The sequence below is a fragment of the Triticum dicoccoides genome, chromosome 4A, assembly GCF_002162155.2.
Source record: "Triticum dicoccoides isolate Atlit2015 ecotype Zavitan chromosome 4A, WEW_v2.0, whole genome shotgun sequence".
Classification (NCBI taxonomy): Eukaryota; Viridiplantae; Streptophyta; class Magnoliopsida; order Poales; family Poaceae; genus Triticum; species Triticum dicoccoides.
The window spans coordinates 356,758,806-356,774,482 of record NC_041386.1 but is presented as its reverse complement, the minus strand read 5'-3'; positions in this window follow the sequence as shown (position 1 = coordinate 356,774,482).

The window sequence follows — 15,677 nt, the reverse complement described above, 5'->3', positions numbered from 1 at the left end:
ATAATATATTAATGCATGTCCTTGAAAATAATATTGTTGGACGGCTATTCCTGGCTATGTACATCTACTATATGCAATAATTATGCATGTGCTTGCTCGCCGTTTAGGCGGCCGTGGCGCACTCTGCTCGCGTGCCTCTGCGCTCTACTCGTCGTTTAGGCGCCCTCGGGTCACGTCTCTCTGCTCGCCGTTTAGGCGCCAAGTCTCGCTCGGGTCTCGTCGTCCCTCCGCGCACACTCTGCTAGTGGTTGGGGAAGCTTTAGTTATTTGATCTTAGATTACATTAATTAATTACACCTCGAGAGATGGAATCATCCGGCTCTGGAGGTATAATTAATTAACCTAAACTATGATCTCCAGCACCCGTTCCCATCGCGCAACTCCATCCGGTCGTTGGCCGTTGGGGGTATGCCGGTATGTGTGGGTAACTAGCTAGCCAGTGTGAGGGAGTCTTGGATTAGGGGGCCTCCGGACAGCCGGACTGTTGGACTATGAAGATACAAGATTGAAGACTTCGTCCCGTGTCCGGACGGGACTCTCCTTGGCGTGGAAGGCAAGCTTGGCAATACGGATATGTAGATCTCCTCCCTTGTAACCAATTCTGTGTAACCCTAGCCCCCTCCGGTGTCTATATAAACCGGAGGGTTTAGTCTGTAGGACAACAACAATCATACTATAGGCTAGCTTCTAGGGTTTAGCCTCTACGATCTCGTGGTAGATCAACTCTTGTAATACTCATATCATCAAGATCAATCAAGCAGGACGTAGGGTATTACCTCCATCGAGAGGGACCGAACCTGGGTAAACATCGTGTCCCCTGCCTCCTGTTACCATCCGCCTTAGACGCACAGTTCGGGATCCCCTACCCGAGATCCGCCGGTTTTGACACCAACATTGGTGCTTTCATTGAGAGTTCTACTGTGTGGTCATCATAAGGAGGGATGGCTCGTCTCATTGTCAAGAACAACATCACCTCTGGGGGAGCCCTGGCTGTAGGCCAAACTCTCCGACTAGGCGGCTTCGTCACGACGGCCCGCTCGGCCACTGCACCGACGATGACTTCTCGGGTCATCGGAAATGGCCTCCACATAGGCTCGAAATTCACCGAGCAGATGGATCCAATGGAGCTCTCCTCTTTGAACGGGCTCTTGGATCGCATCGCCGCTCTGGGAGTCGCTACGGACTATGATGGGATTGGGCTTAAACCCGACCAAAGGGAGATTAACTCTTCGTCAGTCACCCATCAGATAGCGGTGGTGGAGGAGCAATGCGGCGAATCTTCCTCTATCCTGAGGACGAACTATGTCCGGATTCCCGAGCTCTCCGAGCCGGATACCCGTCCATGGGGGGACATCACCCTAAACCTGAACCTAGAATCAGACTGCATGCCAAACCTGCGGGGCAACATCCCGGAGCCCGAACTTCCAAGATCAGAAACTCCTCCGCCCCTGGGTCTAAGATTGGGTCATGGTCTGGACTTAAATCCACCCACCCACCCAGATATAAATGATCTTTCCCACATTAGGCAAGAGCCCCAAGAGACAGCACATCACTATTGGGCCAGATTCCTCCTTGTAATGAACAAGGTCAAGGACTATCGCGAGGAAGACGCAATTTCGTTCTTCTGCAACAATTGCACGGACAAGGGAATCCTCAATGCCATAAGTCGCCATGACATTGCACACTTCGCTGACTTGGCGGCCATAGTACGGAAGTACTGTGCGATGTAAAGCGCTTGGAAAACCCAAACAAAATTTTGGGATAATCCGGCTTTGACAAAACCCCCGGCCCGAACTAAAAGGGTGCACTCTCATAAGTCGTCCGACTCAATTACAAAGAAACAAATGCCCACTACAGGGCGTGGAACCATATTGGAGGGATGGCTTAACGGGCCCTACAAAATTCATAGTACAGCGGAAACCATACCAACACACAACCTTAGAGCATGTTGGGTACTCCGGCAGGTGGCCAAGAGCGGTGAGGATCTCCTCATTCAAAACACAATAGAGCACCATCCCGTGGATAACAATACAGTACTAACAGTCTTCGAGACCTTCGTCTCAAATAATAGGCATAAGCGAGCACTCCACAGCCTTGCCGAAGTCTGCCACGTGGCAGCAATAAATCCATGGAGCGACACGGCTATCACCTTCAATGCCAGTGACGAACCTAAATTCCGAACAGCCCGAGCACCAGCCGCCTTGGTCCTCAGTCCAATTGTGGACGGCTTTCGGCTTACTAAAGTGCTCATGGACGGCGGCAGCGGGTTAAACCTCATTTATGAGGAAACTCTTCAAAAAATGGAAATAGATAGAAACCGTATTGAGCAAAGCAGCACAACCTTCCGAGGAATCATCCCCAGTTGGAAGGCACGTTGCGTTGGGAAAATCACACTAGATGTGGTATTCAGCACTCCGGAGAATTTGGGTATGAAGAAATTACATTCCAAGTGGCCCCGTTCAGTAGCGGATACCACGCCCTTCTAGGGCGGGAGGCATTCACGATCTTCCAAGCCATACCCCATTGCGGGTACATGAAGCTCAAAATGCCCGAGCCTAATGGAATCATCACTCTAGCTAGTGATCCAGACATAGCACTCCGCGCCGAAAACAAGACAGTGCACTGGCCCTCGAGGCATTATCCGAAGCCCTTGCGGCGGAGGAATTAACTACGTTGCGCTCCATAGTGGATAGGAACGACGTGATACTCGATAAAAGATCCAAGTCCACCTCTTTTAAACCAGCGGATGAAATAGTCAAATTCCAAGTCCATCCAACGGACCCCACCAAAAGAACATCCATCGGGGCACAGTTAAACCCTGCTGTAGACGCCGCACTACGGGAGTTCTGCGCGAGAATTGGGACATATTCGCCTGGCATCCTTCAGACATGCCAGGAATCCCATGCAGGCTGGCCGAGCATAGCCTTAACATTCTGAAGGGATTCAAGTTGGTCAAGCAGACTCTTCGGCGTTTCTCCGAACCTAAGCGACAAGCCATGGGAGAGGAGCTAGCCAAGTTACTGGAGGCCGGATTCATTAGAGAAATAAAACATCCGGACTGGCTAGCAAACCTGGTGATGGTACCAAAGAAGGACAAATCCTGGCGCCTATGCGTCGACTTCAAGGACCTTAATAAGGCTTGCCCAAAGGATCCCTTCCCCCTCCCTCGCATCGATCAAATTATCGACACCACCGCAGGACATGACTCATTGTGCTTCCTCGATGCATACTCCAGTTACCACCAAATTAAGATGGTGGAGTCCGATCAAGCCGCAACGGCATTTATCACTCCATACGGCCCCTTCTGTTTTAACACAATGCCCTTCAGCCTCAAAAATGCCGGCGCAACGTATCAGCGCATGATTCAGACATGTCTGGAAAAGCAGATCGGCAAAACAATGGAGGCATACGTAGACGATGTGGTCGTTAAAACCAGACACGTCGACTCCTTACTAGATGACTTGAGGCTCACGTTCGACAATCTCCGAATATACGACATTAAGCTCAATCCAGAAAAATGCATTTTCGGTGTACCCGCCGGAAAGCTCCTGGGCTTAATCGTCTCCAGTAGAGGAATTGAAGCAAATCTGGCTAAAATCCGGGCTCTGTCGCAGTTGGCTATCCCAACTGACCTCAAGCAAATCCAGAAGTTAACTGGATGTGTGGCGGCCTTAAGCCGCTTTATCTCCCGATTAGGAGAAAAGGCACTCCCCCTCTATCGCCTTCTTTGGCGCACCGAACGCTTCGAGTGGACGGACGCAGCCATAGCCGGATTGGAAGAAATAAAATCCATCCTGGCCACCAACCCAATCTTGGCCACGCCAAATGTCGGCTAACCAATGTTGTTATATATAGCGGCAACTCACCAAGTTAAAAGCGCAGTGCTCCTCGTCGAACGAGAGACGGACGGACATAAATTCCCACTTCAAAAGCCGGTATATTATGTATCCACTATCCTCACTCCATGCAAATAACAGTACCCACATTATCAAAAGATAGTATACGCGGTATTCATGGCATCCCGGAAATTATGGTGGCCTTAGAAGTACCACTCAATGACATAATAAACAACCGCGATGCCACGGGCCGGATTTCCAAATGGGATATCGATCTCCTCCCGTTCGACATAACATATAGACCACGGCTAGCCATTAAGTCGCAAGTACTGGCCGATTTCGTCGTCGAATGGACAGAAGCCAAACTCCCTAAAGAGTACAGCGCATACTCCAATTAGATCATGCACTTTGACGGCTCTAAAATGCTGGCTGGTCTGGGGGCTGGCGTCGTCCTGACGTCCCCCACCGGAGATAAAGTACAATACGTACTCCAATTACTATACACAGACTCCAACAACACAGCCGAATACGAGGCCCTGTTACATGGTCTCCGGATGGCAGTTTCCATGGGCATTTAATGCCTGGAGGTGCGTGGGGATTTGAACCTCACAATATCTCAAATAAATGGAGACTTCGATGCCAAGGATCCTAAAATGGCGGCATATCGCAATGCCATCCTCAAAATGTCACCTCGGTTCGAGGGGCTTGAATTCCACCATGTGGCTCGAGAAAACAATCAGGCGGCGGATATCCTCGCCCGTATCGGCACTAAGCGCGACCCTGTCCCACCTAACATCCTCCTGGAAAAGCTGTTTAAGCCATCCGTGGTATGGGAAGGGGACACCGGTAACAATAGCCCGGACCCGGCCACAACACCAGATACCGAACACTCTGACACAATCGGAGGCTCTGCCACCGAAATAACACCTTCAGCCCACGTGATAATGGCCGTCATCGCCCCGTGGACAGAACCACTCCTGGCCTACCTAACCAGGCAGGAACTACCCGAGGACCAAAATGAGGCACGCTGCATAGTGCGGCGATCTAAAGCCTACAAGGTCCACGAGGGAGAGCTTTATAAGAAAAGCACTACCGGAGTCCTTCAAAGGTGCATCTCCGAAGAGGAAGGGCGAAAGCTTTTGGCAGAAATCCATGCTGGACTCGGCGGCCACCACGCCGCAGCCCGGGCCCTTGTAAGCAAGGCCTTCTGTACAGGTTTCTACTGGCCGACGGCCTGAGCAGATGTACAGTATCTAGTCCAACGTTGCATCAGTTGCTAGCTTTTTGAAAACCAAAGCCATATGCCGCCTACCGCTCTCCAAAAAATCCCCATTACTTGGCCCTTTGCGGTCTAGGGGCTTGATATGGTCAGACCCCTCAAAGGGGAACCCATAAGAAAAAATACTTACTGGTCATGGTGGATAAGTTCATCAAATGGATAGAAGCCAAACCCGTTAAAATGGCTGAATCCGAACTGGTGATAGACTTCATATCTGGGGTTGTACACTGCTATGGCATCCCCCATAGCATCATCACTGACAACGGCATGAACTTTACAGCCGACGAGGTAAAACTTTGGTGCAGAAACATGGGCATCAAGCTCGATTATGCTTCTGTCTATCACCCGCAAACTAACGGTCAAGTCGAGCAAGCAAATGGTCTTATCATGAGCGGCATCAAACCCAGACTAGTGCGGTCCTTAAACGAATCAAACACGCACTGGGTAGAGGAGCTCGACTCCATACTATGGGGGTTGCGGACCACGCCGAATCGCACTACCGGATACACACTATTTTTTATGGTGTACGGCGTAGAGGCGGTTCTGCCTTGCGACATAATTCCTGACACACCTCGAGTGCGCATGTAGGGAGAAAAAGAGGCCGAGCTTGATCGGTGGGACAGTTTGGACGCCCTGGAGGAGGAGCGCGGCGTGGCAAAAGCCCGTTCCGCATTCTATCAGCAACAGGCTCGAAGGTAGCAAAGTAGAGAAGTACGGGCCAAAACCTATAACCTTGGCGAACTAGTTCTACGCCTGCCGGAAAATAAAAAGAACAAACTCAAGCGCAAATGGGAAGGTCCCTTCATTATTGACCAGGTTCTGACTGGTGGAGCGTACCGTCTGCGGGATGCATCGGACAATCGACTCGAGCCAAACCCATGGAACGCAGCCAGACTCCGAAGATTCTACGCCTAGTGCTGGACTCTATGTTCGTCTCCTTTCCCCCGTCAATTTTTTGCATATCCGTCATCTGTCTTTTCTCTCTTTCTCTTTTCTTTTTTCTTCTCCTCAAGGACTTAAAAGGCTCACTTGTGTCTTAACTACACAATCTTGACGCGCTAACCGCGCTCATTATACCTGGGTGCTTCCTATACAGATGCTTAATATAACTATTTTTCTAGGCTTTATGCCCTACACATGTGTTATTCTTCCGCATGTACCTTTTTTTGCCATTATATGCATCGATATGACTTAAGTTTTGGCCAAGATGGGTTGCCTGGCTCTTGTATTTATGCCCTACGTTCCCGTTAATTCGGCTAGGGCAGAAGGGGATCACCTCTGCGATTGTTACTGCCGGGTCAGCTGGATGTGTACCTCAGACTGGGTGAAGCTGAAAGCTAGCGTTCTTAAGGGAATATTCAGTCGGTGAACAAAACATGACTTTTATTTATTTTGATACATGCCCCCAGATGTTTATAGTCTGCGTCTCTTTTCGCAGTTCTTGCATGCACATTAGGGCATGCATACCCAGGGAAAGGAACCCTTAACGGAACTATTCTCCCTCTCTGGTGGGCTACACAGGTGAGGCCAGGTCATCTCTCTCTGTCTTTCTATTTCTCTTACTGTTTTCCATTTTTATTCCTCTGTTTTGATTTAGTTTCTAAACCAAATCATTTTTGTAGCTTCTGAAAATTATCATGTGGCCTGATACAACATATTCAGAGCCACTCACAAGTTTTCAGAATTATTGGAGTTATAAAAGTATTTATAGGAATTTATATCTCCAATTCAAATCAAGTATTGACTTAATTCAAAGACCCAAATAATTATTTCTGTGATTCCAAAAATATTGGTTTGAATTTTACCTCTTGCCAATATTTTCAGAAATGAACAGGAACATTTTCTTGGGTTTATTTGAAGCAATTTTTTTAATGTTGATCGTTTTAGAAATGATTTCTGAGGCTTTCCACTTTCCCCAATTCAACTTTCAGAAATTAACATGATGCAAGAATATTGATGCAAGGACAAGCAGTGACTAGGAAGGGATGTGACAACTCACCCCCACTATACAAGAATCTCGTCCCGAGATTCAAGACGTGAGGTAAGGTAAAAGGTGGTCGCAAAACTATCACAATCCTCATGATCGATTTGCCCTTCTGGTAGCTATTGATACATTGCATCATAATGATCTTGTTGTCCTTGCCTTCGAGATTTTGGTCCAGCACGGTGGTGACAGAAAGAAGCTCTACAGAAATTGATCTTCTCAAAGATCGAACAACTCAAGATCAACTCACGGAATGAGACATAGATACATCTCACGAGCTGAGACGCAAAGCACACATCAGGAGTGATGGAAAGAGGTAGATGACAAGGTTCTACTGGTAGGAAAAAAATCCCATGCTGAAGAGGGTGGGGCAAGATCTCAAGATTGCGATGAAATAATCACCATGATTCCAAAATGGGGCACCTTAGGGAAGGTGACACGTAGAATTATTCCTTTGAGTGGCAAAAAGAATTACTTTTGATCCATAGATCATTGAAACTCTTCATACCAGCCTGAGGCAATTCATAATGGATCGTTTAAAGGAGTTCGAAGGAATGACATACTCGGGCTAGAATGGATGATGTGAACTACCTTGTTGAAGACAACGCAAGGGATGATTTTGCTTGCGCGTGATCTCAAGAACTTGAGCATTTCCATATTTATCAAGGTTCTACCAACATCCGAGTCGAGGATCCTGGCAACACATCTTACTACCTTGACGAATAGTGATGGACAATGCAGATGCATAGAAAGACAACCCTTTCTCAGATTTCACCTTAGCGAGGCCAAGGGAATGAAATCTGGATGATCGACCGAGAGACATTTAGCACTTCTCTTCTAATGTTCTTCTTGATGTACTGGTTACGATGGTCATGCTTTAAAGCATCAACATAGCCATCAAGTAGTGGTCGGACTTCGGAATACAAAGGATCCATAAGGAACAACTTCTGGAGTAAATCCTACAAAATCCTTATGGGGAGGTGGCCAACTTCTTCAATCAAGATACTGCAATATTAGGTCTTCCGACTGGGTGTGTCACGACATCCACTTTACCGAGTTACACAGAGACCAATATTATAGTTCTTGGGAAAAATGTTCCAACCATCATATCTGCCTGAGATTCAGATCTGGTTGGTGTCAGGATATTCCAGACTCATGGAGTCTAGAAAGAAAAATGATAGTTTGCAACACAATTCAACGAGAACGACGTTACGAGATTCTCGGGAAATGGACTACGGTAGTAAGCTCCAAAATATGAGCTGGTTTTGCTACAAACAGGTGAACACGTTGTCCGAGACAAGCGTGACCACATGGTAGTCTTATAATAAAATACTACCAAGTTCAGGTTGGGGAAGCGTCATCGAGGATAACGAAGTCCTGACATAAGTCATCATTCTTAAGAAGGAACTTCTTCTCCTTGAACAAATCAATCAGTGGCTTAGTGTGCTAGGAAACACATATAGAATGGAGGCGGCCAACCTATCAAACCATAGAGTACTTCACACATATGCGTGACTAACTTGGGAAGATTCTAGAGGAAACAAAAACAATCTTTCTCGAATCCACGGCGACAACTTGCACCAAATACACATGAATTAGAGGAAGTCACTTCTTTCATCCACGCATAAGCTTCATGAACGGAACACGAAGGCATTGCTTACAAAATTCTCAACACTAGGTTGATGTTCAACATGAATCATGGGGAAGACAAAATGCTGCTGATGGGCTCAACAACAACTCATCGGAATTTCCATATCACTGGACTTCCACCATTATGTGAACAATGCGATAGTATTGGTCAGACCAAAAGATGTAATGGTGTATGCTCGAGGGATCATCCACGGGTAAGACAACACTACGAACATCGTTGGTTCTGATTTGACTTGACAATAGCCCATACTCAAGTCAAAGTTTTGACAAGGCAATAGCTCCAACAACTGATCACGAGGGCCAATCAATGGAGATATCATCTTTCTTCAACACACACACACAGAAGATATCCCTTAGAGATGAACTAAGTTAAGCAAAACTTTATCTTCCTGCTCTCCAAGTTGTTGTCTAGCTCAACCAACTAGCTCAGGGATATCCAACACAGATTCTTGGAGAATGGGTGGTTTAGAGGAAAACCAACATGATCACGAACTCAACATAGCGGTCAGGTGACAACCGGGTAATACTTCCGAGAAGATCTTCGGAAAATCATGAACCACCGATATGTTACTAAGCTCGAGAACAACCTTGCTTTTTAGGGCAAGATGATATGATCAAAAGAGTGAGGGATTGACATAATCCTAACTCATTGATCAAGGAGTGTACCAAAAATAAGGACTAGATAGCACGATCAATCTTAGGATGATGATTTAATAACCAACACGCTAAGAATGAGAATATTGTCCATTAACTACCAAGCAACGAGGTTGCTAGGAGTATGGATTTCACACATCATAGTTCACTTGTCGGCATTCCGGTTATGGCAACACGGGACCGAGGAATGAACGATGATGGCGAGAGTATCACTGCATCAAGAATTCATAAGAGAAGGTGCAACTCTCATGACGTTCCTGACATAAAAGTGGGTAATACTTCAGGGTAGAACATAATCAAAGCTTGATTGCATTTGATCTGCGGAATACAACTGCTTTGACCCAATCCTAGAAATGGATGAGGTACTGGATTTGTTTCTCCTAGTCATTCTGAACTAGAATGGCTTGACGGACCACAAGAATAAGAGGTATCGATGAGCATGAATGCAAGACATGCTCTTAACTATCAAGTGATAGACGGAGATCATGATACAACTAAAGAGAGGGACATCTCAAAGGAACATATTAACTTTCTGAGTTGTGGATGCATGGATTAGTATGCCGAGCAAGCTCAACATTTCTTCTGGATAACCCATGCAGAAAGGTAGAACTGGCAGATTCACAATGTAGAACAAAGAACTCATCAAGAGCACTCTGATTGTGATCTTTTGATCCAACAAACTTCTGCCATAAGTGGTTCATAGTATTTGGAAGAAGGAAATACCACGGACCTCGAGGACTAATGCAAAGGTTACTAATAACCTAAAGGAACGAGCAAACACTATCAACATGAAGTAAGTAGGGTGAATCTCGGGTTCAAAAACCCAGGAATAGAATGCCTACTAACTAAATGGCATCACGGGATGCTTTCAAGAATGATGGCTAGAACCATCACACTGGGGATACGGAAGCATTGCTAAATTCTCGAGGACACCTAGGGTCATAATACTAACTCCAACATACACGTCAAGGCAACGGAGTACCTCAACACACCGATTAGTGTGCTTAATCTGGCCCAAAAATACAACGGGGACATGGAGGAAAGATTTGCAAGTGCATCAGACTATTTAGATACCTAGGATGACTCGGACAACATAACGGCTGTAAATGCTCAAAATGATTTGAGACATCCTGCAAAATGGTGGCATAACCACTCAACATCACAATATCAAGGTTCTGAGGCCTGCTATGAACATATGGAAGTAGTAGGAACTGAACTGAGGCTTGAACTCAACAATCCTAGGCAACTATAGTTTAGCAACACGTCATCCTAAGAGATAGAAGAGAAGCCTAGCTCTTAATCCCCGTAGAAAGGAAGAGGTTCGCTCAGATCAGAAGGGCATAAGGTATAAGAAGTAAAAAGAGCCTTACGTTCCCTTCCACAATCAATTCCCTTATATAACTAAAGCATTCCTAGACACAACTTCGACCAGTTTGGCTCGGTAATCCTACAGGCAGTCAGGCTTTGATACCAACGCTGTCAGGACCCCGATTCCAAGTCACATCGATCTAGCCGGTAACACCTCATATCACTTCGCGGCCTCATGCACGGTATTCCCACGGGTGTCGCCTTACCATGGCCCGGGACCGTTTGCGCCTTTTGGCTCACGTATATGATAGTGTTGCTAGCATCCATATGACAAAGAACCCGGTCCGACATGGCTAGTCGTGAACCCAAAGCGGCACTAACCTATGGGGACAGGCATACATGGATCAACCTCGAGCATGCCGGTCGGCAGCGTGTGAATCCGGGCTGTAGCACTGGGCTAACAGGACTCCGGTGAACCGGGCTGTAGCAGGCTAGGCAGGACTCCGGATGTCACCGCGTGACATTTCCCTGAAGGGACAGACATAGGAACGAAGTGAAACACATGCCGCCCAGTCTAGTGTCCTGAGCAGTAGTGCTGGGCTAGCAGGACTCCGGTGAACCGGGCTGTAGTGGACTACTATGGCTCAACGAGGCACTAGACTACATTTCCCCATAAGAGAGGCTGCCAAGGATAGACAACTAGATTGTCGAATCCCACACATAGAAAGCATTTCAATCATACATACAATATGCTCGATATGTGTAAATACAACATGGCATCACAACATAACTCTACGACTCCAGTATGTATTCATTAGGCTCCGAGGAGCGAGATATTACAAACATGGGTCTCATGACCCAACATACAGAGCATACAAGCAACAAGCACATGCGGAAGCTTAACATGTCTGAGTACAGACATCTACAAAAGAAAAAGGCTGAGAAGCCTGACTATCCACTAGATCCTGCCGAGGGCACAAGATCGTAGCTGAGGTAACAAGCTAAACGTCGAAGTCCACGCGGAACTACTAGCGAGACTGATGTCTCTCTGCAAAATATAAAATAGGCAAACGTGAGTACAAATGTACCCAGCAAGACTTACATCAGAACTAGCTACGTATGCATCGGTATCAACAAAGGGGTAGTGGAGTTTAACTGCAGCAAGACAGCTTTGACTGGGTGGCTATCCTGAACTACGACTCCAAGCAACTCTTTTGAGGTGGCGCACACGAGTCCACATATTCACCATATCAATACACCACTATGGATCCGCTCCCGTCTACCTATGATAAGGCCATCCATAGCACTCACACGTATCTTGCGAGTTCTAGAGTATCCACTTCCACTTGTCTATGAACTATTATAGGCAACCTAGAAGTCCTTTACCGCGGACGCAGCTATTCGAATAGATTGTTTATAACCCTGCAGGGGTGTACTTCGTCATACATGTTTCCACCACTTAGCGTCTGCACACGACATGTGCTCGGCAGACTTCAAGCGAAAGCCGACGTGGGTGTAGACCACGACCTGACTAATCGCACAAGTCTCTAGTCCAGGTTTATCGCCTATTCGGGTTCCATCCGCAAGGAAATCCGTCCGGGGTGTCCTCAACGGCCCCAAACGATGTGTACACGGTCCCGAGACGCCAAACAAGCGCCCGACATACCCAGCCATAGTGTATCTACCGCATCATAGCCCACCCCTAGGGTCAGCGCTACGCACGGCCGCCAACACATAACCTACAAACACCAGAAACTAGTTGCAACTCCTGGACAGAGGACGAGAGGGGTCAATAAGTCGAGCGAGGTCATATTTCAGGGCCCAATGTGTGGTAGTAGTTGTTTCATGGATCACAAACACAGAACTCAGTTCCTGAGGACGGTTTCAGTGAGACAACCCACCATATACTCCTACATGGCCTCTCACCGCTACCTTTACCAAATCGTGTTCACTCACTTAGCTCACACACAGTAGGACATGTTCACACACCTCCGATTCATCCCCGATGAACCAGACCTGACTCAACTCTAGGCAGTAGCAAGCATGACAAACAAGCATGAATGAGTAGGCACATCAGGGCTCAAACAACTCCTACTCATGCTAGTGGGTTTCATCTATTTACTGTGGCAATGGCAGGTCATGCAGAGGAAAGGGATTCAACTACCGCAACATGTAATAGTTGAATCGTTGTTGTCCTAATGCAGTAAAAGAGAGCAGGAGCGAGAGAGTGGGATTGTATCGGAATGAACAAGGGGGTTTTGCTTGCCTCGCAGTTCTGAAGATATTATAGTTCTTCATCGGTGTCATCGAACTCATCGTCGGAAGCACATCTATCGAGAGGGGACAAATACCGGCAACAAAGAAGGAGAGCACAATCAATGCAATGGACAATATGATGCATGATCATGACATGTCAATATGCTGTGTTTTGAGCTAATGCAACTAGCAACATGTTAAATGGAGTTGGTTTGAACCCTAGGTTCAATTCAAACTCCATATGTGAGGGTTTAAATGCCATTCATATGATTTGGCCTAAACAGCAGCCATAAGTCGTTCTAACATGCATTAAAATTGTACAGATGGATAGATTGGATTTTTCTGATCATTTTTCTTATATAATTTATTTCATTTGGAGTTACGGTTGAATTTCTATGATTTTTAGAAGTTTTGGGTATTTTCTGAAAATAAATAAATCATTTCTGACTTATTTAAAATCCCAGAAGCATATACTGCGTCAGCATGACGTCGGGGTGACGTCAGCAGGTCAAAGGAATCGACCAGGTCAAACCTGACCAGTGGGACCCACTGGTCAGTGACCCAGTCAACTAACTAAGTTAGTTAGCCCTAACTAACTGGGCTGTGCCCACTAGTCAGTGACTAACCTAACAAACCTAAATAGGATTAGCCCTAACTAACTTAGTTAGCTGGGCGGGTCCCGCATGTTAGTAGCTAAGCTAAATTAGCTAGGTTTAGTTAATCCTAATCTAGGTTAGTTAGCAGGGAGGCCCCACCTGTCATTGAGATAGGGGAGGTCAAACCCCTTGGTCAACTGGGGCTAACGCGCCGGTGTTTAGCCGCTGGCAGCAGCAGACGCGGTGGAGGGTGCGGGATTTGCACTCCGGCGACCAGAATGACGGCGGAGGCCATCTATGTGAAGCTGGGGAGCTGCCGCATCAAGTGGTGCAAGTTGCTGGACACGGGGACGCCGTAAACGACGCCGGCGAGCTCGACAGCGGTGGCCGGAGTTCGGCTATGCACGGGAAAGCGGCTGCAGCAAGCAAACACGCGAGCTAAAGCGCGGGCAAGGCACTACGTGATGCGGCGACGTCGTTTGGCACGTTGGCGCGACCAAATCGGCATCGGAGCGGCGCCGGCAAAGAGCCCGAGCGGCGTTAAGCTCGGTCAGCAAGGAGTCGGCAGTTTGGGCTTGAAATAATGGCGGGGAGGAGGGGGATTCGGAGCAGGAGCTCATTGGGGTCACGTAGAGCAGCTCGGTGGGCTCGGGGACGGGTTGGTGATGGTGTGCGGTCGCCGACGATCTCGGCGGAACGAGGTTGAAGGAGACGGCGTGGCCAGTGTTTTAGGGCTTCCGGCGTCACGCGGCTCGGTGAGGAGGAAGAGGGGGTCAGGGCGGAGCACGGCGACACGTCGGAGAGGCGCAGGGGATGTGGTGGCTGCGTCTATGGCGAGCGGAGGCGACGGGCGTACTCGGGTGCGTGCGAGAGAGAGAACAGAGGAGGGGGATGAGCTCGAGGGAGTGAGCGAGAGGGGCCAGGGGGTGTGTGGCGACGTCCTGGGCGTTGGGGCAGCGACGAGAAGCAGGACGTGGCCAGGCGCGTGGGCAGGCGCGTCGGGCACACGCCCTCCTGCCTACTGGCAGGAGGTTGAAGACGATGGCGGCTTTGGTGGTGGGCTGGGCTGACTTTGCCCAGCGGGGCTGCTACGGTGGTGGGCCGGCCTCTCTGGTGGGCTACACAGGTGAGGCCAGGTCAGCTCTCTCTGTGTTTCTATTTCTCTTACTATTTTCTATTTTTATTCCTCTGTTTTGATTTACATTCTAAACCAAATCATTTTTGTAGCTTCTGAAAATTATCATGTGGCCTGATACAACATATTCAGAGCCACTCACAAGTTTTCAGAATTATTGGAGTTATAGAAGTATTTATAGGAATTTATATCTCCAATTCAAATAAGTATTGGCTTAATTCAAAGACCCAAATAATTATTTCCGTGATTCCAAAAATATTGGTTTGAATTTTACCTCTTGCCAATATTTTCAGAAATGAATAGGAACATTTTCTTGGGTTTATTTGAAGCAATTTTTTTAATGTTGATCATTTTTAGAAATGATTTCTGAGAATTTCCACTTTCCCCAATTCAACTTTCATAAATTTAAACATGATGCAAGGACAAGCAGTGACTAGCTAGGGATGTGACACCTCGGCAGCATAATGACAGACATCCTCACAGTGGTGGGTGAAGGATTCCAGTTGACCCCAGGGAACCAGGCTTTGACACGAGATCTATTCTCGTTCAGGGCCTAGTCGACAGAAACAGAGCTCACAGAGAAGACCGCGACAGGGATTTTCCAACCAGCAGCAGAGTGCATGTCTTAGCTCCAGAGTGCTTCAGCAGAGCCATAAGGGCTGCGATGATTCCTCCCAATTTCAGATTGGCGACTGGAGTTAGTAAGTTCACTGGTGAGTCCAAGCCTGACACTTGGCTTGAGGATTACCGAGTGGCTGTACAGATTGGTGGTGGCAACGATGAAGTGGCCATGAAGCATCTCCCTTTGATGTTAGAGGGCTCGACCAGAGCATGGCTGAATCAGTTAGCGCCTGGTAGTATTTATACTTGTGAAGATTTTGCCCGAGTGTTTGTCAGAACATTTGAAGGTACTTGCAAACGGCCGGCAAGGCTGACAGAATTACAGTGTTGCATTCAGAAACCAAATGAAACTTTGAGG